The sequence below is a fragment of the Gymnogyps californianus genome, chromosome 4 (assembly GCF_018139145.2).
Source record: "Gymnogyps californianus isolate 813 chromosome 4, ASM1813914v2, whole genome shotgun sequence".
In the NCBI taxonomy this organism is placed as follows: Eukaryota; Metazoa; Chordata; class Aves; order Accipitriformes; family Cathartidae; genus Gymnogyps; species Gymnogyps californianus.
In genome coordinates, this window is record NC_059474.1 from 60375859 (window position 1) to 60400766 (window position 24908).

The window sequence follows — 24908 nt, forward strand, 5'->3', positions numbered from 1 at the left end:
GATATCAAGAAGAGAGCTAGTCACTGACTGGGAAACATTTCTTTGAGCAGACACATATCTGGGAGCAGGTAAAAGCTGAAATGAGTTATATGAAGAAGCTACTTTGGGTTTGGTGGGATGTTTTTACAGAAAGGTAAAAGAAATCAGAAAGATGTGGCTACGGTGCTAGCTGGGCTGGCTGAGAGAGCTGAGACCAAAGAGGACATTAGATTGGCTTGCTGACTTAGCCTTGCTTAGGATGATGAAGGCTGCAGAAGGCGAGGGCAGGATGCCTGAACCCAGCTAGCACGAAGCCTTGCTACTGTCTTTTCCTGAGCATGTCTGTGGAGATTGTTTTGCCAATGACATTGATGTTGGCTGGAAGTGCAGAAATGACTTGTCAGATATGACTGTCAGCAAAATGTTTGATGAAGACTTAGCCATGCTGAAGAGAATTGCCCTGTCACTTAGCCTATGCTGTCTAGCAACTGGATGCAAATGTGATGGAAGGGAAAAAAAAAACCTTGATGACTCTATGATGTCTACAATGGCTTCATGATAAGTCTGTCAGAAGCTCTGTAGTGGATGTGTGACTGCACCAGACAGCTTCAATGGATTTGGGTGAGAGCTGGAGGGGAAGAGAGGGGCTATTGCATCAATATTCAATGCTATATGCGATATTCTCAGCTAGTCCCAGATGTGCATGGAGAATCAGAAAAGAGCTAGTCCAATTATCAACGCAGGGAAGTAAATGGTAAGAGAGTCTATGAAAGGCCATTACGAAGATAAGGGAAGGAGTCTACCTGGAAGTACAGAAGTGGCTGATTGAATCTATGGACGGAAAAAGAGCTCTGGAAAGGCATAAGAGAGAGACAAGCAAGTACTGATGCTCTGCCTGGGACTTCTGAGTATTGGCACAGTGAGAGTACACTGTGAGAAAATGCCTCTTTCTCTAGCACAGCACTCAACTGGGAAAGGAAAAAAAAGGTAGACTTGGTCCCAAAGTAGCTGAAATAATTTTGACTTCCAACTATATTCTGGCAAGTGCCAATTATATCTGTCTTTCAAAATACAAAATTTAATTCTACTGAGAGTAGACTTTTTCATGGATCATACTAACTGCATTGCGTTTAAAGAATGACACATTTTACTCAACATACTGTAGTACTTCATAGGCCAGAAAGAAGTATACAATATTGCATTTACTTTTGACGGTGGTACATGGAAACATCATACACTAGTCCAGAACTCAGCAAGTCTTTGCAACTGATGAAGATTTATTTGAATTTAACTAATTTTCTCTGTCATAGCCTTCCTCTCTCTGATCCTCTGTAATGATATATGGATATACATTTTAATACATTGCAAGTTCAAACAACTCTACCTAAATGTGTTTAGAACAAGTTTTGGATAGACACATGGAAAACAACTGCAGCAGTTGCTGAGGAGCACACAGGGAGGGATAGGTTTTTGTGGCGTACAGGGGATTGGGTTTTGCACTGGAATGTCTGCCCTTGGAAGCTTTCACACATGCATATCAAAATTGTTCCTAAGGTTTTCAGGAGTAAAAGATAGGAATGATAGCTAATTGCTTGGGCATTGGCTTGTGACTCAGGATTCCCGAAGTCAGTTCTCAGCTTGACCGCAGACACCACCACAAAAAGGGACTGACAAAATGGGAGCAGGAACTTTATAAGTTTAAGGAAGGCTTTTGGTCAAGAGAAATCTAGACTTGCCTCTCCAGAAATCACTCAGCTTTTCAGCCTTTCCTTACCAGTAAAGCAGGTTTAATTTGACAAAAGAAATTCACCTACTACCAGCTTTGGCAAAATACTTTTTTTCTTGAATGCAGTATATTGCTATGCAGGGCATAGCTTGCTTTATTGTTAAGATTGCTTTCATTTTTTCTGCAAATATTCTTCTTTTACCTTATAAAGACTCTTCAAAAATACTATTTCCTGAATTTTTTCTCTAGTGTCAAAGCGCTTGATGAAATCGATTATACATGCATTCGTTTGACCCAACTATTAATAACAAAACAGTGAGAACTAATATAATGCATATGAGAATGTCACTTGTAATTTCTCTGCTAGACAAAAATTTTACTTTACAAATTTTTAAAGTTTCCAGTTGTAATTAAATGCATAATGCCCATCAAAGTGTTTTTTCTTCTATACATTTAAACTTTGAAAAGGCATGACTTTTTTCTTCAGTGAATGCTGAAAAATATAAAGCATGATGAGGTTTCAGCATTGGATATGGGAGAGACATTGTCCATCAGAGAGTAAATAGTCTAGAATAATTGTCTAATGGGATTCTGATTAAAGAACTTTCATTAAACTAAGTATTTTCTGAAAAATTAGCAACAAACTGATGTCCACATCTGGCTTGCTTTTCATTCATACCTAGAGCCTCAGTATTTGTTTCTAGTTAAGGTTAAGTAAAAGTTTTAAATTTAAAATTGATCATTGTAGCATAAAAACCTCTTTTTTTCTGATACTGTAAAACAAATGCCAAATAGCCTGTTTTCCAGCAAGTAAAAATCTCCCTAGAGGTGTAACAACAGATATGCTTCTACATACAGGGCAGGTAAGGAGGCAGTTTTGTAAGCCTGGAGCTACATTTTTCTTCAGATGAAATCCAGCAATAGCATTGACAGTTGCCATATACCTGGGGAACCTCTGAGCAATAAATTAAAATATAGCATAATTGGCTAGGTAATTCAATCCTCATTTTGTCTGAGGTCTTTCCTACTAATAGAACTGAATCATGTCAGATATTGGGTCTTGGTTTTGAACTATGGATCCAAATATTTTTCCAAAGATATTTTTGTTAGAGACTTCTATGTGTGAATTGCAACATAAAGTTCGCAAAGAGGAAGTCTGTACAATATGGCATCAATTTTAAAAACTCCAGATGAAATTTTCAGTTGATCTTTTGGTTTTAGTGCATTCTAATGCATATCGTGAGCCCACTGAAACTACCTATTGCTTGCTTTAACAAAAAAGAAGAAGCAAAGTAGAAAAGTTACCAGTGGTTATTATATATCATAAGTCTGCATACAGGTTTATCAGTGATGTTGGATGACACCACACCGTTTTCTTTAGTGGTTCATTCAACTAACAACAATCTTTGCCTACGGTAATGCCATTGACCTTGACCCTATTAGGAGGCTCACCTTTAGCTCATAACACACAGTTCAACTTGCAATCAATTACACCCAAGCAAGCCGTCAGTAGCTGAGAGTGTTGCACAAATTGTTTATCTTATTGTTTATCTGATAAATATTCACAAAGGCAGAGAAGGGAAAGCACATGCAGTCAAGATAAACAGTTGGTCAGAGATTCTGAGTACAATAGCATTTGTTTTCTCTTTATAATTACCAGAAAATCTTACAGTTCTGTTGAACATATGACCAAGGAAATCTATGGAGATATTTTCAATTACTCAGATTTCTGGTATGCTATGAGCAGCCATTTCTTCCTTTTCTCTTTTTTCTCTCACCACCTATAATCTCCCAAGGACAATAGTTAGTCAAACCTCAACATACCAGTGACTGAAGAGGTTTTGTAGAATTACAAAAAACATGATAATGGAGCAAACGAGATTTTTCAGGACTATTTTGAAATAAGAAAATGTAAAAAAAAAAAAAAAAGAAAGAAAAAAAAGAACAAGCCAAAAAGAAAGAGCCACAATAGATTGCTGATGTTCTCTCTTCAATAAATCCAAATAACCACTGATTCACGCATTAACTGAATGAATCAGAGCAAACTATCTCAGTGGTGAGAAGACAAGAGCAAAAATCAGCAAAACATATTAAAACATGCAGAGAAATGATCTCATTGCCTCCACCCAAAGGTAAAGCTAAGGCTTGTAAACTTCCCTGAGAACATTGGGTATGACAGGGAGGAAGATGAAGTGAAACATTTCCTTTCAGACATAGATCTTGCTGCTGTGTTCTGTATCTTCATTGTCTTTAAGAATGGATTCCCACAGTGTGCACTGCATGATTCGACCTTAGCTCTATGCGCAAAATGGAGACACCATGGAAAACAAGGAGGCTGCTGCTCAGTGCTGCTGTAGCATGTGGTACCAGTTCTCTGATTTCGGTATTGTCTGTCTTCTCTCAATAGACCCTAAGCAGTTAATTGTGTTTTATCCAGCAGTCATTCCTGTTGCTGTACTACAGTGTCTCTATTGTTGTTATACATCTTGGTACTGACAAATTAAATGAGAGTAGGGAACTGCTGCCAGATTTTTTATGAAGGACTTTGGCCCAGAAAGGGCCAGGGTACAATATGAAACCTTTAATAAACTTAGTCTATGTGGTCTTGCATGGATCTGAATTCAGAATTTTCTTTGTGAATGCCGACAATCCTTTGACCAAATTAACCTTTGATATTCACTGACTATTCCAAATATTAGTAATGACTGCTGGGCTTTCTTGGCTCTGTGTACAAAAGATAGGGCTGTAGTCCAAAATAAAAAGTATTTGTAGGTATGTTTGATGCTAGTTACCCTAAAGAGTAAAGTACACCCTGAGTATTGTTTCTGCTTTTGTTTTTGTTTTGAGACTTGATGAAGCTCCAGGATTTAAGTCTGGTAATTAGACAAGGTGTAGATGGTATTTTGAATTATTTATGCAGTGCTCTTTAAAAAGTTAGATAAAAAATTAGCTGACAGCTTGCTTATATTCAGAAAGGTGGGTAAGATTAATTTGTTTTATGACAGCACTGGAGCTTGATTAAAATCTCTTAATTAAACTGGTGCAACTGAAAGAAAAAGGCAGCATGTGATTGTGTGTGTATGTATGCTTGAGAATAGTACAGTTTATTACAAAGCCAAAACTTTGTCCAACAGCACAACAAAAAATAGTAATTGTACGTCAGCTAGGTAGATAATCCAGGCAGATAATCCATTTAAAGTAAGTAATGGATTGAGCACCTTCAGGCAGTGCTTACATTGCACGTTTTGTCGGAAGGAAGGTGAGAGCCACAAGAAAAGCTAAGGTCATAATAACGGCTGTCAGTGAAGCAAACACAGGGACGCGGGCAAACCCTTTTTCAAGTTTCTAGGGAGATATGTGTGCTCTTGCAGATACTGTAAACCATAGTAGAGACTATATATGTTGAATATGCATATAACATGTTTATATGTGTACTTGGACAGCTTTTATGATTACTTAGGCCCTGATTCTTCCATATTTATGCACTGCTTAACTTCAGCATGTGAATCATTTTTGCACACTGAAGGATTATGAAAGTCCACCAAAAAAGAGTGTAGGTGTTGCACCAGTGGCCATGCTGAAAAAAGAAATCCTATACAAGCATACTGCTTTCTGGCTACATTCAACCAGCTTTGAAAATTCTCCCTCATGGGGATAAACTTGGATTTGCAGAAGGCAAGAAAAGATTGACATCTGTAGCTGGGCATAACAGCTTTTCTGGCATGATTAATGGAAAGAGGTCAGCTATGAATATGACATGATGACAAAATCTAATCAATATGACCACACATAGGCATAAAATATGAAAAAATAAAGAACTCAGATTGGAGACTTCAAGCACTATTAGAAATCATACATAAATATTGGTAAAAATACAAGCCTCTTGTCAGTTAACATTCATTTAATGTTTCATTTCTTCATTTCTGGAATGAAACATTTTATAAGTACTTGTGGAAAAAATACATGTATGGTATATCCCTGCTTTATAAGTTTATTATAGTGTTTAGGAAACCAGCAGATCTATTTATGCATAATAAAAGTAACTACAGTGCTTGTTTCAGTGAAGTTTTTGTTGCAGATAGGTATGTTCCCTTTTGTCCTACAGAAGTTTGTAAACAGCTCCATCTTCAGGCATCATTCCCTGTGCTAAAAAAGAAAAAGGCAACAATTGTGTCTACCACAAGCTTTCAAAGACCTGTTAGCATTTTATCACTTACACCAATTTTTATCACTTAAACCAATGTAATGGTCTCATATAACCACTTTTCACATACATTAAGTTGAAAGAAAATCATTGGGATTGAACCAAGCATCTAACAAATGAATCCTGGTAGGTCAATGGCAGAGTAGATGTATGACAAGAGTACATTTACCTATATCTAAATTAGACTGAAACTGCATTGCAACCACTAGAATGTCTTTCTGTCAGCAGATAGACCCCAAAGTGCTCAAGTCAAATCAATTTTTAAAATGTGTGTGTGGCTAAAGAAAAATTAATTAAGTGGGAGAGGCAGCACTGAGAAAATGTTAACATGCAGGAGATGAAATATCTAAAAATCTTGGAGAGGGTACATCTCCCAAAATCAGGCCTGCAGAATGGCCTTTTGACTATCATTCAGTGTGAGAATGAAAGATGTAATTTCATATGCTGGCAGGAGTGTAAATGAGGTGTTCCTTGGATACTGAGGAGAGTGTAATTCTATTGTCCGATGGGTGTTTTTCTTCCCAGTGGCAGTGCCTGAATAAACCAGTGAAATTGATCTGGGAATAGATTTTTTTTTTTTTTCTGCAATATGTTTGAAATAATTGATTTTTTTAATTTGAAGACACATTGGAATATAGTTTGCCTCTAGAGTCTCCAGAAGGGGTCTCTGTTTACGTAACAGGATATTTGGTAGTGGATAATATGATCATTTCTAGAATTAAAAGCTAAACTGAATATAGTAGTCTGCCAAATATCAGTATGTTTGGCATTTTAAAATACAGTCCTTTGTCTTCATAATTATTTTCTATTAATCCTGCTGATCAGATCACTGTTACTCTGAAGTACCATATGCATGTTTCCGTATTAAATAGATGTATGTGATCTGCTTCTGTGTGTGTGTGTAGGTATACATGAAAGGTCCTTTTGTGTAAGTTGTCATTTTCTCCACCAATCAGATATAAGTTAGATAAAAATCTTTTCAATAAATCTATCACTAGTCCTTTTAGAACATATAAGTAGGTGTCATTTTCTTACTTGGTTAAAAGTTTGGCGTTTTTTCTTGTTCAGTTGTAAGATTTAGACCTAAAAACTATCAGCAAAGTTTTCCAAATGCTTGTTAATAATGTATTACAACAAATACAGCAAGCATTCATCCAAAAATTTATTTGACAAGTAGCTGTAACTCTGCTAATATATACACCTTAAAAGTATACTCCTTGAGTAAATTTGACCAACTTTGACCAAATTTGACAGCAACATAATTTGACCAGAGCTTTTGTACTTAAGGCAAGTTTTTGGTGTCTCTTTCCTATCCATTTGAAAATTAGCTATCTAAGAACTTCAGAGTATTTGATGTTTTTCTGAACTGGTCATAATCCCACTGGGTTTACCTGAAGTAAGTGGTTTTTTTATTTTAACCCTTCATCTCTCTGTGCCCAAAGATATATTTATGCTGCAGAAGATACTAGAGGTAGCAAAGACCTAATTAGCTGTAGGTTTAAAGGGGGTAGAGTTGTCTTAGGCCTTTATTCTGAGTAATATGGAGGGAATCCATGTGAGTGTAAATTTATTCACAGTTGTACATTTATTCAGCTGAACACTGGAATAATGTGCAGCCCTTGATGGGAAGAGGAAGAGAAAGGGGGAAAAGCAGACTTGTAAAAGTGCATTCAGCTCATCCACTTTATCTCCCGCTGTATGAAAAGGAATGCTATTTTTTATATTATTATTTTGATATGGTGATAGAAAGAAGCTGCGTGCAAAAACGTAGTATGGAATCTTGAATTTTGTACAGAATATCTATGTAATGGAATAAACTGAGTTGAAAGCATCATTGCTACAGAAATACTTCAGAGAAATAAGTGCAAGTTGTTTGTTGACATTTTTAACTATTTCAGAAAAGTCCAGATCTGATTTAGGGTCCAGTCCTTTACCTTTAGATTCCAGTGAAGTTTGATCAAACTCTTCAGTAACTGAGAACACAAAAGATAACACAAAAGATACAGGCATTGCTTCTCTAAAAACGGTAATACACAAACATTTTACTTCATTTCATAAAGGTTCTAATTTCACCATCTCTATACATACATAGCCAGTCCTAGCAAATTAATGGGGCTATTTCTAATCTGAAAATAGGAACATATTTGTATAGCTTACTAAACAAATGTGCTATATTTCCCACACACACCACACCCCAAGATACTGTATCTACTTTTTGTGCCAAAAGCCAAGGAAACTGAGTGTTTATACGGAAGTACTAGAGAAGGTACAGGATGTGGACCCAACAATCTGTATGCAAATTTAATACATGCCTAGAGATGTTATTCCAAAACCTAGTATGGTAAAATCCTGGCTGCACTGAAGCCTGTAAATTTCCATTGACTTAAATGGGGCCTGGATTTCCTCCACATCATTTTCTTGCTGTATTACAGAAATGCTAACCAAAGCTATTGAATTTTAGAGGATGAAAGTATTTCTGTAACTACATTGATGGGATAACTGAGCATTTCTTTGAAAGGTGGGGTTTGTTTTGTTTTGTTTCAAAAAACTTTTATTTCTTTCTCTGTAGAGCCTACGGGACTTTTACCAAAGGTAATGGCAGAATTATATTAGCTTTTATTAGAACAAATATTGGATAATTATTGGAGTCTATTGGAGTTAAGTTAAAATGTTCGAGTTTAGTTAAGTTACCTCAATAAGAAAAGAGAATTCATTTTAGTCATTAGAAAAGGATACCAGTAGTATGAGTTTCTGATTATACATCTAACTACCACTGAATTGTTCTTTTGGGGAGTATCCCCTAGCCTCTCCTTGACTCATCTGCTTTAGTTGGGTGGACAAATAAAAGCCATTGTGGTAGGGTTGCTAAACTGGTTAGTTAATTCTTTGTAGAGTGCTTCAAATATAGCATTGCAGATATGTGTTGTAATATTATTGTCAAAAAATGGGATGGGTTCCCCAGCAAACCAGCTGTCACATACCAGAAATACTTCTGCAGTGCCACACAAATCTGTGGCCTCATGATCAGTTAGGAAGCTGTGCTCATCAGCAGAAACAACAAAGCAATTAATTATGGCTGACAAAACCTTTTCACATATGAAGTCAGCTCCTCAAGAAATCTTTCTTTTTTTAAAAGAAAGGCAAAAACTTTTTGTGAGATGATTATCTAATTCATCTACAGTTTCTGTAATTTTTCTATCAATGTCTTGCTGAAATTATTGTCCTAATCATATATTTCTAAGTAATAAAAGTTGTGGGTTTGGTGAATAAAATACTTCTAAAATCATCTGAAGATTCTTCCATATATTTGAATTTGTAAAAAAAGAAAGTGGGATATAACTCTTCTGAGCCCTTCGCAAGAGAATCTGAAAAAAATCATCACTGAATTGGCTTTTGGCTCTCTCAAACCAGTAGTTGCTAGTCCTAAATTGGACTTCCATAAGTAACTATGTAAAGATTTTGACCCAAGTCAGCATAAAGCTTGGGTTTATTTGAAAATCTTTAATGTAGAATATTCTGACTGAAGGAATTGCTTAGATCAAAGGGACTGGGTTGCACACAGCTCTAATTCAGATTATTGCTTAGAAGGACTCAGAGTTACTGAGGACCTGAAGTCTTTGGCAGGAGATGTATTTAATTCTGTAATTTTTCAGATATACTTTCATAGCCTGCTGTTTTGCTTGCTTGCACTCTCTTTTCTACTCATTAATAAAGTCAGAAGTAGAAACTCCCTCGGACATTCTCTCCATAGGCTTGCACAGTTGACAGTATTCCTTTATAAATCATCTCCCTGTGTAAGCTTTCATTTTGGTTCCTTGAAAGGGGTTTTCCAGCCTGTCTGGTGACGCATGTGGTGCGTTGCCAAGCAATAATGGAAATGAACCCATCAACTCATGGTTCCCTTCCCAGGATAATCTGCCGCCCCATCTGCGCGTTTGCAGCAAACTTCTGCTATTGCAACATCTGCCCAATGGTTATTATATGATCCATTTAATATATTCTAGAGGAGCCATAACCACCGCTGTGCCTAGATGGGATACCAATAAGGCCTCAGCAGACATGCCAGAGCAGCCTCTCCAGGGGATTGAATTGGAGCCAGATTCACCATAGTCAGTTAAGTACACATTCCTTTGGTACATGTGTGGCTAATCTACTTTTAATTGAGCTCCATTGTTTTCATATATTTAGTAAACAAACGTGCATAGGTACAAAAGCTGCTGCTTGTTGACAACACAAACAGTATGCAGCTTGCTGGAGCTTTGGACAGGCACACTTGGCAGTAGATGTGGTAGAGCGTATTTAATGCGCAGACATATTTCTTTGTGCTTTTTGCCTTTTTCTTTTTTTTTTTTTAACATTTCCTGGATTTTTGTGTCCCAGCGGCCTATTCTGTGTGATTATCACAGCTGAGTGTAGGTGCAAACACAAGGTCTTGCTCCACGCAGACACATCTGTGTGCCAGCATTGTTAGAGGGTATGAACTGGGTTTTGTTTTGGTTTGCTCTCCCTTTTTTGATTAATATTAAGCCTCTTTAGACTGGGCTAAAAAGGCAGGGTTCTGCCACTGTGATGACTCTTTTATTGCCTTACTGGGAACAGAGACATGTCATTCACTTTTCACCTGCCTTTAAAAGAAAAAGCATGCTATATTTTACTTTCCCTATTGTTATTCAATATTCAGCATATGACACTTAGAGAAACCTTGACATCCTTTGTTTGGTGTACTAAATGACGGTTGATTGCCAAAAGAACAGGGCAGTTCCAGAACAAGGTTCAGTTATCTATATCCCTTTTTTGAAGATGGTTTTAATTTGCTTCGTATTGCCTGTAAGGTGCTCTGGGAAGAAATGTCCACATCAGGGCCAGTACCTTGTTCCTGTTGCTGAGGCATGAGATGTTTGGGGCAGTTGCTGGATCAGCACTTTGCTTGGATCCATCAAATTGCCCATGGAAGCACAGAGGAGCTGCCCAAGAGCCATCCCCCTTCCTACGAAGCCTGACTCCGTTCCCACTGTGTCACTGCAGGGAGGACAGGGTGGATTGTTGGCAAAGACAGTGGTCTCCTCACTCCTTCCCTTGAGAGCAGTGCAAAAAGTTTCTACTGGCTGGATAATCTTTGCTAGTACACATTTCTAGATGGCAGTTCTTCTCCTGGCAGGTGGTTATGTATCTGTTATCAGCCCCATTGTGCTTAATATACCCCAGTATTACATTCCTGACTAGGGGCTCCTGCTGCAAGACAGCTCTCAGCCCATCCTCTTTGCAGTGGGGGATGCTGCATCCGTTCATCAGGATGCTGTCCTTCATCTTAGCAAAGTCTCAAAGTGACATCTAGTGGAATACCTAGTCTCTGTGGGGAAATTTAATTAAACCACAGTCCCTTTATACCAGCACAAATATTGTGAAGGAAAACAACTCAACTCCTTTGACATTTTTACAAATAGGTTCAGTGGAAACTGCTGTGTTTACTTTAACTGACATTTGTTTTTTCAGTCAATTATCCCTCAGTCTTTTTTTCTTCCATAATTTATTACATGCAGCTCAGCCATAATAATAAATACAAAGTTGTTTCCCCTTTCTGTTGTTGTCTTGCAGACTGTGCTATGAACAAATGAAATAAAAATGAGTCCCCCTAATCTCCCTTGCTTTCCCATATCTGTGGTAGCCTCTATTTATTATGGACCTTAGCAGTCTCATATGGAGCAGAGTTTAACCCCAAACGTGAACAGAAGATTAGTCTGCAACTCTAGTATTTTTTCCTCATGCTTGGGTCCTGCTCCAAACTGCACTAAAGACACTAAGAGGTTGGGTTTTTTTTATTTCAGTGGTCTTTGGAGCAAGCCCTTTAACCACGACACTTAAACACAGCTTTTAGCCAGATGACATCTTTCTGACTTAGTTGCTCTATCTGAACTAAAAGACAAACACTCCACCTTGATGCAGTTCTTCACTTCTCACTTTTAAATTTGTTCAAGAATTTCACAAAATCTTTAGAAATCTCCAAAGAAAATCTACCCCAAAACCCAATTTGTAAAAGGAGGGCCCTTATAATGGGGGGTGGAATCACAGGCTGGACTTCTGCGAGTGTTTCCATTGACTTCAATGCTTGGGTTGTAGCCAAAGCTGCAATGACAAATTATTTTTCTAGCTCTTCAGTCAAAAGCTGCTGGAATAGAGGAGAAACATTACTTTTTTTTTTCCTTGCAGTTTAAGAATCAAAGTAATATGTTTGCAAGGGCAGAGCATGTTGCTCACAACTCTTAGGCATGCAGCAGCAGTGCTTTAAGTGATTTAAGAAAAAGCAGTGAAACAACGGAGCATAATATGCACTCATTTAATCCGTCAGGTACTGTCATGCTGCTACTTTTCTTTGTGCACAAAAATAGTCTGATCTTTAATTAAAAAATTCCATCAAAGCAAACCAAATATTTTACAGCCAAAAATCTTCAGCTGGTCAGTTTGTCTGAAAATATTTCCATTTTCTGAACAGTTACTTTTCATAAAATCCTACCAGTTGAAAGTTACTTTTCTTCCTTTATTCTTCATAAAGAGCAAAAGGAGCACCTCAAGAGCTACATAAAGTTTTATATTCCATCTGGGAAGCTCATCAGCCATCCACAGAAATGAAGCTATTTAAAGTAACAGTAAATAGAGATGTGAACATTTGGAATTTGGAAAGCTAAATCTACTGGAAAGGAGTTATTTTTCAAAGTCCTTTTCAATATGGCTTTTGCCAATAATACAGTGAATCTGTAACATATCCGATGATTCTATAAAAATCCTTTATGTTCAGTCTCCCATATAATCAGGAAAACAGGAGGACAAAGAAAGGGAGGAGGAAGGAAAAAAGATAGGAGATCAATATAAAAATCAGCGGTATTTTATACAGATGTAACAGTATTAATATTTTAATTCCTTGTGCCTAAAAGTTTATGTGCATCTAGCTTAGAAATGCTTCCTTTCTGTAAAATGCTTTGCATGGAAATATTTAGAAAATCAAGTAGGAAGAGGGATTTCCTTTCATCAGCTTGACATAATAAAGTTTGGAGAACTGTTCAGTTCACAGATCTGTTAATTGGGATATGCTGGAAAATGCCCTTCAGATGACAGTTGTCCTTGTGGGCCATAGATTTACTTTGATTTCTGCAATAATTTCCACAGATATCAATGGAAGGGACTTGGTATGTGTCTTAGAGGAGCTGAAAGAAGGCAAAAAAAGGAAAATCAAAACTAAAACTGAAAATTCATTATGGATTTACTGCACTGTCTTTCCTATGAGTCTGTTCTCCCTGGTCTAATACAAAACCTGTTTTGTGCCAGGTATGGATGAAGAGCTTAACTCCTCTTACGCTTGACTGACTCTCGTGGGACTTCAAAGAAATCCTCTGACTTACATTAACATAAAAGCAAAGCAAAAGACTAATTGGGACATGTATATTTAAGTATGCCACACAGCATACATGCAGTCACACCTTTGCTAATGTAAATGCCAAAACCAACTTTTTAACTGGAGAGGTAGGCAAATGGTGTGAGTGCAACCCAAAACACTGGTGAAAGCTTGAGCAGATAGTCCTGCTCAGAGGAAAGAGGGGAGCAGCCCAAAGGCTAAGGTTGTCATCTAAGGTAGAATGCTGAAGTAGAGCAGTCAAAGAGAAGAGGAAGAGATCTATAGTCTGCATTACCATGTTTCATTTGTCATTTAAACACTTCTCAAATAAGCTTCTTTTTTTTTCTTTCTTTTTTTTTCCCCCCACTTTAATTTGGAAAAAAGTGGGCCAGCTTTGTAAAGGTTGATTTCATTGGAAATTAAGCATTTGAACAGCTCTAAAAATCTGACCCAGAAAGATCACCTCCAGTGACATTGCAAGCACACCAAAATAGCTGAGCTATCCTACTGCAGCTTTTGTGAAAAGATGAGTTCAAACTTCGAGATTGAATTGCTAATTCTGTATCAAAATATGCAAAATGATATAACCTTTTTTTATGAGATACTATTTGATAAGGATAATTCTATTAGTTTTAAGTTTAAGGTAATTTGATTGAATGTATTCATTGAGACAGGATTTTAAAATTGTCATTCCACATTTCAGGTTACCTACAGAAATAAAGGGATGAATGTTCATCACTTCAAATAGGGACATTTGTCCTAGAATAAGGGCCAGATCCTGCCAGTTCAGCCCAAGCTAGAGACTAATAACAACCTTCTGAGTATGACTCTGGCCCTGGTATCAAAAAAAATGAGCACACAAGAGAGAACTACACCTGTGCTTGTCAATAAGAAGTTTCTTTGGAGAAGTTAGACAAGCATGTGACACAGACACTACTGCATATAATTTCTAATTTCCTGAGAACCAGTTTACTTTTGACCACCAGCAGGGTTTCTTTGTTTTTCATTAGCACGTGGCTAAAGCTCTCTGTGTAACCATATCCAGATTGCTAATGAAAAAATATTGTCTGGAGTCGCATATGTAATCTGGAGACTACAGGTATAATGAGGATAGGGAGCAATGTATCAACCTGCGCATGTACTCAGTGTCTTTGTTACCACTTTGTGCCGCTGCCACAACTGAGCCTACATTGTGCTGCTTTTTTTGGCAGATGTGTGTGAAAATCTGCCTCTAGGTGGAGTTTCCATAGACCAGTGCTTTTGCAGACTTCAAGCCCTTTCATCTTTCCTTTCTTTTTTCTTTTTTTTTGACTTAGTGCCCTATCCTCACTACTGAAAAGTTAATTGAATTCTAACTAACTTAACAGAAATAACACAGATCCTTACTTTCTGTGAAATGTGATACATCACAACAAAATTGGCTCCATTTTTCTCATCCTGCTCCAATCGCAAATGATGCTTATCATGTACTGGAATAATTTTTGGTGAGGACTGTCAGATTTTCTGACGTGGTTCTGTGCAATAAAAGCTATATGATAAGGCAGGCTGGGCTGCGGATAGTAACAAATCTTCTGTCACTGCATGTACGGCCACAAAAGCACAGACACCTGCACAACTACAAAACGAGCGTGGTGCAAACATAGGACAGATCCTTCTTGAAAACAGAATAAAACTGATTCTGATGATCTGAGGCCCTCTGAACTCACTGTCCATTTTACCATGAAACGCCAGTAAGGCTGTTGCTGTTTTGAGATACACCATGTGCTTTTAGGGTGCTGTCCTGTCTTCTTTGTATTCTCTGCTCTCCTATGCATTTCAGTCAAGGTTTTATCTACAAATGCCTCCTGGCAGATCAGACCGCACTTCGTTCTTATGGTGGTGTAAAGTTGATGCTCGGGGCACAGGGGGAGAAGAAGCGGAAGAGGGAAGCAATTATTCTCCCCATACGTAGACGCTTCCTCCTTCTCTTCCACCCCTTAGAAGCACAGGAAGTTCATCCTCAAACCATATGGTACCTAGAGATATGCTGTGAGTCTTGGGGGAATGCCAGGGCCCAGCAGTACCCTCAGGGGCCAGGGGGCCCTTCGCCTCGCCTCCTCTCCCCAACTTTCTGTGGCACGGTTTCCTTCATGAGTTTCCTTATCACACTTCTGCCAGCGCGTCTCCTTCCTGGCCTGCATCACCTGTGCTGCATTACAGTGCAGAAAACAATACCCACACTGAGACAGGCAAACTGTATTTCATTTGTCAGCCTCGCTCAGCTCCAGAAAAGCCACTGGAATTAATCCACTATGCAGCCTTTGATAGTCTGTTACTGAGAGGCTGGGTGGAGGTACTGGGGGCACTCCAGGAAGGGTTACCTCCAGGCCTTTATATCGAGGTTTGAGCGCACCAAGTTATGTTTGAACTGAGCAGCAGTAATTGTTTCATTACTGTGATGTGCTGTTTCTCTCTAAGCTATCCGTTGGCAACGATGTAATCAAAGTCACTTGACGTGGAATTGGCAGACACACGATGGTTTGTCTGCTTTGGCATTTGTGATCCACTTTGTTAGTAGGACCTGCTTATAATTTAAAATATATGGTTTCCTTCAAAGTGGCATAGTTTTGAAAAATAGCATGTGATGCACTAATAAATTATTCAGTCTTCTGAACAGGCTACATGAAAAGCACATTTTTCCGTCTGCATCTGGCTAGGCATTTGCAACTGTTTCTCTTGGATCTGTACCGCAGCACACTTAGCCATGATTTTGTGACCTCCAGAAAGGATTAATGCAATATGTCATGCACGGGGCTGCTAGTGAAGGTCACTTGGAAATGCAGGCTAGCGCGACATGTGGCTGCCCACCTGCTCGGTGCTGTTAGCTGCAGGGAGCGTGTTATTCTGTGTCTCCAAACTGTAGTGAGCTCATGCACTGCAAACAACAGGCAGAGGGCCCAGTTTCCTTCTAGCTGTACTCCAGTTAAGTGCTACAGTGCTCAGTGCTGCTGGGTTTGCTGGGGTTATTTCTCACGGGACCAGTAACAGGAGACTATCTACAGTTATTGTAATGCCACTTACGAAAATCAGAACTTGAGACCAGACCCTTAAAACCTCTTTTTGTGGAGGAAAAGGAGAACCTGCTGTAACTGCTGGCAATAGGGGAGGTCCTTTATCATCCCTGTCAAACTTACACAAGGGGTCGGTACTACTCACCCATTAACAAAAACTCATCTTTGTGCATTGATTCACTCTCTAGAAGTTGGTCTGGATTAGACACTGCTTCTTTTTGTTGGAGAAAGATGAGATCAGCTGCAGTGCTCAGGACCCCAGTCTAAACCCAAGATGTTCTTCGAGGAGAGGCATCAGGATGGTGTTAGTCCAAGGGAACTGAAACCTGTTGGCAGCTCAAGACACCTTTTTACTTTCTCTTTTGCCTGGGAAATGGCGTTGTGCAATCAGATCTGAGATAGGAAGACTTCTGGTGGAGATTTTTTTTTTTAGCATTTTATTAATTTATTGTTTTTATTATGTACCTCCCTTCCACATTCAGAGATATATTTAATCAATCAAACAAGCAGCATTTGTACATGAAATGAGTAATGGAATATTTTGCAACAACCTGCAGAAAGCCAAAATGGTCTCTGTACCCTTAAGCATACTGAGTTTCATAGACAGGTATACTCTGTTGTTAGGCACTAGATAAACAACGATGATACAGACTGAAAATAGAGCCACACAAAACATTTTATTTTTGTGACAAAAGCTGCTCAGTGTGGCAGAAACATAACCATGGTCACATTCAGCTAAAATATATCAGGATTTGAATGCCCTGGGCCTTAATTTTGATGAAAGACTTTTGCATACCACCAAAAAGAGAAATAATCAGTACTGCCTAGGGTCTGGCATCAGTCAGGCTCAAAATGGTTTCTTTGCCAAGGTAAATACATCTTCCGTATCTTGGGATAGGCTGGATGTCTAACATGTTGGTAGTAGAAGAAAACAAAAATTGGGCATGTTTAGACTAAGACGAGAAGTTTGAGTCCTACACGACAAGGAAAAAGTGCATATTCTTGTTAACTCTGACAAATCTAAGAAGTCAGAATCCTCATTAAATGTAAGAAAAATTAATAACAATGAGAAAAAAAATCAGCAAGATTATGCCCCCCTATTATTTTAATGTGCGATTTAGTAGAAGAAGGAGTATTAACACCGGCCATGAACGAATATGATATATTGCACTTCGGCTAGATATATCAGGCACAGATTTAAATGGAGAAAGGTCGGGGAGTGTGTCACCTCTCTCTCCCCACCACCTGCATCACCACACTGGGGGAAATGCAGACAGCACAGTCAAGATCATGCCGTTACCTCCCAGCTCAGACAACTGGTCCTCAGCACTTGCTCTCCTATGGCCCTCACCTCCCTGCATCCCAGCACCGCACTGACAGGTGTCTCTTCCTTCAGCTCCACATCCACAGTACAGAAAGGCTTTGTCAGTCCTTCCCATAAGAGCACCCCAGTTTCAAATAAAACATCCAGAAAGGCATAACTACCCAGCTGCCGTTAGCACTACTCTCTTTCCCTGTTATGAGGCCTGCCTGTGTATGGATTCACACGCAGGATCTCACACACAGGGAGAGAACAACTTGAGCCACTTGGTCGTATGTTCTCCCGGATTCTTCTGCTGCTCGTCCTGGCTTGCATCCATCCCTGCACAAAACAGGCCACATCATAGACAAAAGGTCTTTGTCTGGCTCTCACGTACACAAGAAGCATACATTTGTGATAGAGGTAACTGAATCCAGTTACCAGTGAAGAAAACTCATGGGATCAAGGCTGAGAAAGAGTCTTACCAATCAGCAGCAGTTACTGCCCCAATAATTTGGGAGTTGGGGAACACAACTTTTTGTCGTCTTCTGAGCAATGAAGCTTGCGTTGCCCGTATCGCATAACTCAGCCCTTGACTGTGTGTCAGCAGATAGCCGAAGGATGATATTTCACTGCTCTGCGGTAGCTAGGCTGACCTTCTGCAAGGCTCTTAACCTTGAGCTAATAAGTATTGTCCTTCAAGGGGTAAAACATTTAACTGCAGCTGTTTACTATTTACACAAAGGGACTGACATGTGAGCCTTCCCATCATGCAGTTTGGCCCATGTGAACTTTGTTCAAAAAGAAAAGAGAAAGAAAGTTCAGATTTCATTACATTTTCAACTTACAGAGGGCAGACTGTCCTCAGCTGTCGCTCACGAGCTCTTTCTTGAGCTTTGCTCATTGTCAGAGACAATATTAATTATTTCAGTCATTTTCTTTTCCATTTATTGTTCAACACCAAACCATGAAAAATGAACACTGACGTAATGATTGATCATGAAGCTGGGGGTTGAAAGTGAAGGCTGGAACTGTTGGGCTGTATATGAAAAGGGTTTGGGGTTTTTCCTTTTTTTTAGATGATAATATATTGTTTGTGAATGGGTTATTTATTAGAGCCATGTGTAGCCTAAAAGGTTTGTAAAGATGATTACTAAAGCATATCCATATGTGGAATGTGTGTGCATATTTGTAAACTTGGCAATTTGTCCAGAATTTTTTTTCAGGTTTGTAGAAAAAAGGTCTCTGAGATTGTGTAGGGTTATTCCTTTTCTTAATAGTAAGCAATATATTTTCAAAGCTATTGTGCTTTGCATAACTTATGCTTTAGTTCTGACATCAGATGCATATGTACTGTTGTATACTTCTAAAATGATGAATAATCTAAATATTTGATAGTCTGGCATCAATCTTAGCAGAAAATTGCTTCTTTGCCAGCATATCATATTCTCCAAATATTGTATTAGATCAGATACAGACCTCTTAATGCATCTGTGTCGGAAGGTAACAAAAACTGGGTATGACTAAACTACTGTTGGAGATCTGAGCACTTTATCGCAATGAAAATTGTCATATTTTTGTTAAATTTTGGAATCCTGGGGTACTAGATTTTTCTTAAAGAAACATTTGGCCAGATCACACTGTCCTGTGAGTTTTGGAAATAGAAACAGTGGAGGCTCAGACAACAAACAAATACTCGTTTCCTGCTCTTAACTAGTGGATCTAAATGCAGAGCTGTTGCGCTACTGTAAGCAGAGAAGTTGAAAAGTTTGACAATAGCACTGGTGGGGCTGAGAACAAGACTTTTTCCGTCATATGTTCCAAGACGCTACAAATGTTCACGGGAATGGGTTCTGCTGGGTCTGACGGCATTAAATCAGGCTTTTACAAGATCTAAGCATTGTACAAAGAGGAACGTCCCGCCGTGCACCTCAGAGGCAGGCTGCTATCTATTAGTCTCATTTCAAAGGAAATGAGGAAAGCAGCACAGACAGGTGCTCCCTAGCAAAGCAGCACAAACATAAAAGGAAATCCACGATCTGATACTGCAGAGAGGAAATGGGCTTGTAACTCAACATTGACAATAGTCAACCAGCAGAAAGAAACTCAAGTACTTGTGTACGCAGCTAAACTCAGGCCCAGGGCTTGGTTGCTACTCCCCAGTCTGGGGAGATGCGCAATTATCTGCAATAATCTCCCATCACTGCTGTTTAGAGCTGTGCAAATGCACTAGACTTGTCTCCTCAAGGTGTCCATAGCAGCACTATGCTGTCACTCTGTGGATCACCCCGTGAAGTCCACGTGTTGAACTTTTTCGTGAATATTTTCCAGTACGTGCATAAATGTCAAAGTAACAAAAGAAACAGGTAAAAGCGGCATGGGAAAACAGCCCCAGATCATTTCCATGTCATTGAGAGTTTATATTTCAGGAAATAGGGATGTGACTGAATTATGCACGTAGTTAGGTGCCTTGTTTTATCAAGGCATAAATATTTATTTACAACACTCATATAAATGAAGGCAAGGATCATTTAAATTCATTTTCAGGTTGCCAGAATGCCTCACTGGTTTGGACTGGAATTAAGAAAGATCAGAAAGGCATGTCACAAACACACCAAATATATAAAATACAGGTTTACTAGAGAAAAAGATCTAGTAAACAGACCAATCTGAAACTCAATGAGAAACTTAAAAGGGATTTAGGAAGTCAAACACTGGAAGCTAGGATTTGCTTCTCATGTTAAAAATAGCACCTCCTTCACATCTCCTTAGGATCAGGCTTATTTCAAACAATTCTAGTTTATGGAGACTATTCTATGGAAAAATATTTAATATATTAATTTTCCTTTAGGGAGACACTTCAGCTCCAATAATAAACCATACCTGAATTTTATGAACGAATTAATTTTACATCAAAGCTATAGTTTATGACCATATAGAGTTTTGTGTTATAGCCCAATGTGGAAAAAAATATTTAGAAACAGGGAAGCATTTAATTCCTAAAATATGCAATAAATGTCCTTGAAAAAGGTATAGAGTGTCTTGTCAGTGATGCTGTTATGTATCTTCAGGCAACTGTTATTTTGGGGAGCAATTTAAATATTCAAAATGAGTAACAGCAGTGAATGGGTACATGGAATAATTGTAGATTTTTATAGGTGAAAGTTATGAAAATATATAACTAGGTTCTGATTTTTCAGCTTGGTCGTAACTAGTCTCTAATTTTGTAACAACAATTTTATGGAGGAGGGTTGTGGGGAGTTTTGCAGTAATTGTGGGTGTGATTGATGCCAGTTTAAAAGTCTTCAGAGCTGGCTTGTTTTGTTTTAGTCAAAGATCAGCAATGGTTACACAGGGTTTAAACCATTACTGAGTACTTAAAAATTTCTCACCAGATGTCTGTATGATTATGTTTTCTAGCCTGATGTTTAATTGGGCATCTAAGCAGTATCAGTGGCTCTATGACTCTTTGTGTTCACAGAAAAGGAAAGTAAATCCTTACTAAATTCATCAAATTAAATCCTTGATACATCCCATTGCTTGGTATCTTGCCATTTATTTATGGAAAATTTACCATTCTGTTTCTGTCTTAGATTATTCTTGCATCCATCACCATTTACTTTCATACCTTTTTGCTTTGTGACTGTCTAGGAATTCATTAAACTCTTTAAATGAATTTGGGCTTATTTGTGTTAAATTATTGCAGCTTGTCCTTTGTACACTGTGATGTGGACATGCACAAGACATATTGGTGGCTACTACACTGTAATACTTGATCAGCTGCTCCTCCCCCTGGGCATTCGTACCTTCTGTCTGAACTTTTATTACTGTCTGTTAAATTACAGCAATCCCATTAATGCCTAACAAATGTCTTCATTCTCCTGGAATTGTCAATACATGTTGGTCTTCTCCCAGCTGCTGGTTATGTAGTTCCCAATCTTTGCCAGTTAGCTCAGATGCAGGTCTGGCTTTACTTCGGTTAGATGGAGCATCAAAAGTTCTCCAGCATTATATCAAGATACTTTCCTGTCTCTTCTACATTGTGTATTGAGTCCCCCTTTTTCCTCTTGGCTAGCTGGCCTTGTACGCTGGAGGAGAAGTGTAACATAGATTACCTTTAAAATGTTTTCACAAATTCTGTTAGTCATGCATCTGGATTTACCATTGTTTCCAGTGTGAACTATAATCACTATATCCATTTCTCCCTTACATACCAGTCCTCCAGCACACGTGTATGATTTATTTTATTTGCTTTGCTGACAGTTAAAGGTTCTTGGCATTTGAGAAAGTAAGTGTTGGCATTCCCAGTCCTGTGATCGTCAAATACAGATAAGTATTCCCCTGCAGATATTCAGGGAGAGTTATGTTTCTTGCTACCTGAGCTGATAGGGTTGCAAATATAAATGCAATATAAATATAGGTTTTGAAAGCAAGAATGAGCAATTTCTTCCCTTTTCCATTTCAAATTGTATGTGAGAATGTCTGTCCCATTACTGGTAGTTTTTGCACAACAAACACCAAATTTTTTTTCAGACAGAAATGATATATCATTTGGTTGTAGCCATCTCTATTAGGGAATGGTATCGGGTAAGAAAGAGCATTGGGTAGTGTCATAATCTAAGAGTGCTTGCAAAAACATCATATTCAACGTTTCTCAGAAGAATGTCACATAGTTATAAAGTTGCCTTTTGGTATGTACTGTATTACTGGTAGGCTACCTATCCTCTTGGTGTGTCAGTAGGCATTCCCTTTTTACAGAACTGCATCTTCAGCAGAGTGACAAATACCAAAAGCAATGACATTCAAAACATATGAGATACAAAGACAGAGGTCTTCCCAGTGAATTGCTTTACTTTCTGTGGCTATGGTCTGTACTGCAGGTCTGAACCAAAGTCATGTGGCCAGGCTTTTTCCCATATCCTAGACTGATGAGGACAGACCACTGCAGAAGCTAAAAAGCTTGCAATTTTTAATTCCTGGTTACTACCTTGTGATTATTTGCTCTGGCTGGTTTTGCAATGGTCTTGGTAGTGTTTGTATGCCTTGCTTGGCTGAGTATTAATGGCTAAATTTTAGGGCCACTGGAGAGCTGGGGATAAGAGAGAGTGAGACAGAGGAAAGGAGGAATCATCCTAAGTCTGTAAGAGATGTATAGTCATCAACAAGGTGAGGAGAAAGGAATGAACTATTTGATAATATCTAAAAAGAAGCGTTTGGATGAAAGCAGAGGAGGATAGGAAGCTTCTCCCTTCCCCAAAGTGCTTCTATGAGATCACACCAATGATTTGATAAATAATGCACTTTCCATCTTTACTGATTGACTGTTTCACAGTTGCCTTCCAAATAACCACAGAGTGTGAACTCGTACTTGGGCTGCACCACACTATGCTAGACACCAATATGGGGAACACTTCATAAGGGATTTTCTTGCTGGAAAGTCCTAGTGCTTTGGCTGCATATATGTGCAGACTAACTGGACTGAGAAGCTATTGTTTACTGAATAAACAGCTAATAAGCACAAGATATTACTGATCAAAAAAAAATCTAATTGTATTTAGTAACTTGGTAACAGTTCCAAAGGTGTCTGTGAAGCAGGATGCTAACAGATGCAGCTTTGTATTGTATTAGTGAACAGCAACAGCATCTTCTGTCTCTAACAAATAGCATAGTTTTCACAGAATTATAGAATAATTTAGGTAGCAGGGACCTCTAGAGTCACCTCGTCGAATCCACTATTCAAAGCAGAACAGACTAGCTCAAGTTACTCAGGGCCTTGTTCAGCAGTTTGTTCAAGTTGAGGTTTCTTTTAAATGTAAGTTGTTCCATGTCACAGCAACTGGTCCACTTCTTGTATGCCTGTTTTGCTCCTGGATAGCTCCATCCATGTCAGTCAAGTCATTCCTCTTCTACATTGTTTTGAGAAGAGAATGGCTTTGAATAATTTGCTGTAACAGTGCACAGTACTCTCAAAGAACCCAAGAACTGATGAAACCCACACATCAGGGAACTTCAGACTGTTTTTTTAGAACTTCTTCAGCTGAATGCTTATCCCAAGAAATGGTTATTTCCAAAGTCCATGTGAGGGAGCCTGCAACTTTAACTGCAATATACCTTAAGTAAGCCAAATTCTTGTCTGCACTAGGTGTGGCTTATAATTATGTGAAAGAAAATAAGAATACAAGCAACACTTATCAAGTAGGAGGAGGACATAAAAGAAGGGAACAGCTTTGGCTGTGGATGGTCTGCACTTGCCTCCATGCCATCCCTAGTTTACTTCTGGCCTGTACCTATGGCACGTGATGGTCATATGTTTATCAAGAAAAATTATGATCTTTCTGATAGACTGAATCTGTGAAGTCAGTGCTTAATGCAGAAAACATTACCAGCATTTACTGCAACAAATGGATACGGTGAACATGTTACTAGCCTTCCTGAGAAGCAAAGTATTATTGACCCTCTTATTTTCTTTCACATATTCTAGTGCTAGTCCAAACATCTCTTCTTCTCAACTTCCATAGCAATAATTATCAAGTTCTAGATAGGGCAAGAGTGTATCAGGCGCAAGCACAGTTCATATGCTCTGTGCAAATGCTGGAGGGAAAACCGGAGAACACCTGCATAACTATTTTATTACTGAACAGGACTCTTTGTCTAACCTGTCAACCACCCTGCTGGGAATCTCTCATTTTGACACAATAACGAGAGAACCAGTTTTACAAATGAATGTTCAGATGCTGAAAAAAGCAAGTCCCAACTCATATGCTCTGCATGTCACCTTTCTGTTTAATAAGGTGTAATTTAGATGCCAGTTCAGTGGAGGTTTCACCCCTTGCTTTTTCACTTCCAGTTAAGCACGTCAGTGGGTTGAGATGTACATACCCTGCAGCTATGGCAGTCTTCCCTGAAAATAGAATAGAAGGGATTAACCACAAACACATTTTAAAATAATTCCTCCTCTTGGTTGGTTGGTTTTCCTTTTAAAGTTCTCATTTTATTCATTTGACTTGCTCACCTGGTTTAACACTGCAGTGAAAACATAAAAGTAGCTCCTCTGGGAAGCGTGATAATGTAGCTCTCACCATTGCAACAACACTGTCCCGAGTTACATTTGCCCAGGCTCTGTCCCTTCATTTTCAGGAAGTCAGGCAACAAAACTGCAAATCTTTTCTTCTAAGCCTGATGAGCCCTGTGCATGTGTCATGTGTCTGCCAGGTTGCTCCATTCAAGTCTGTAGGATTTGTAGTCTCCTCCAGAAAAATGAT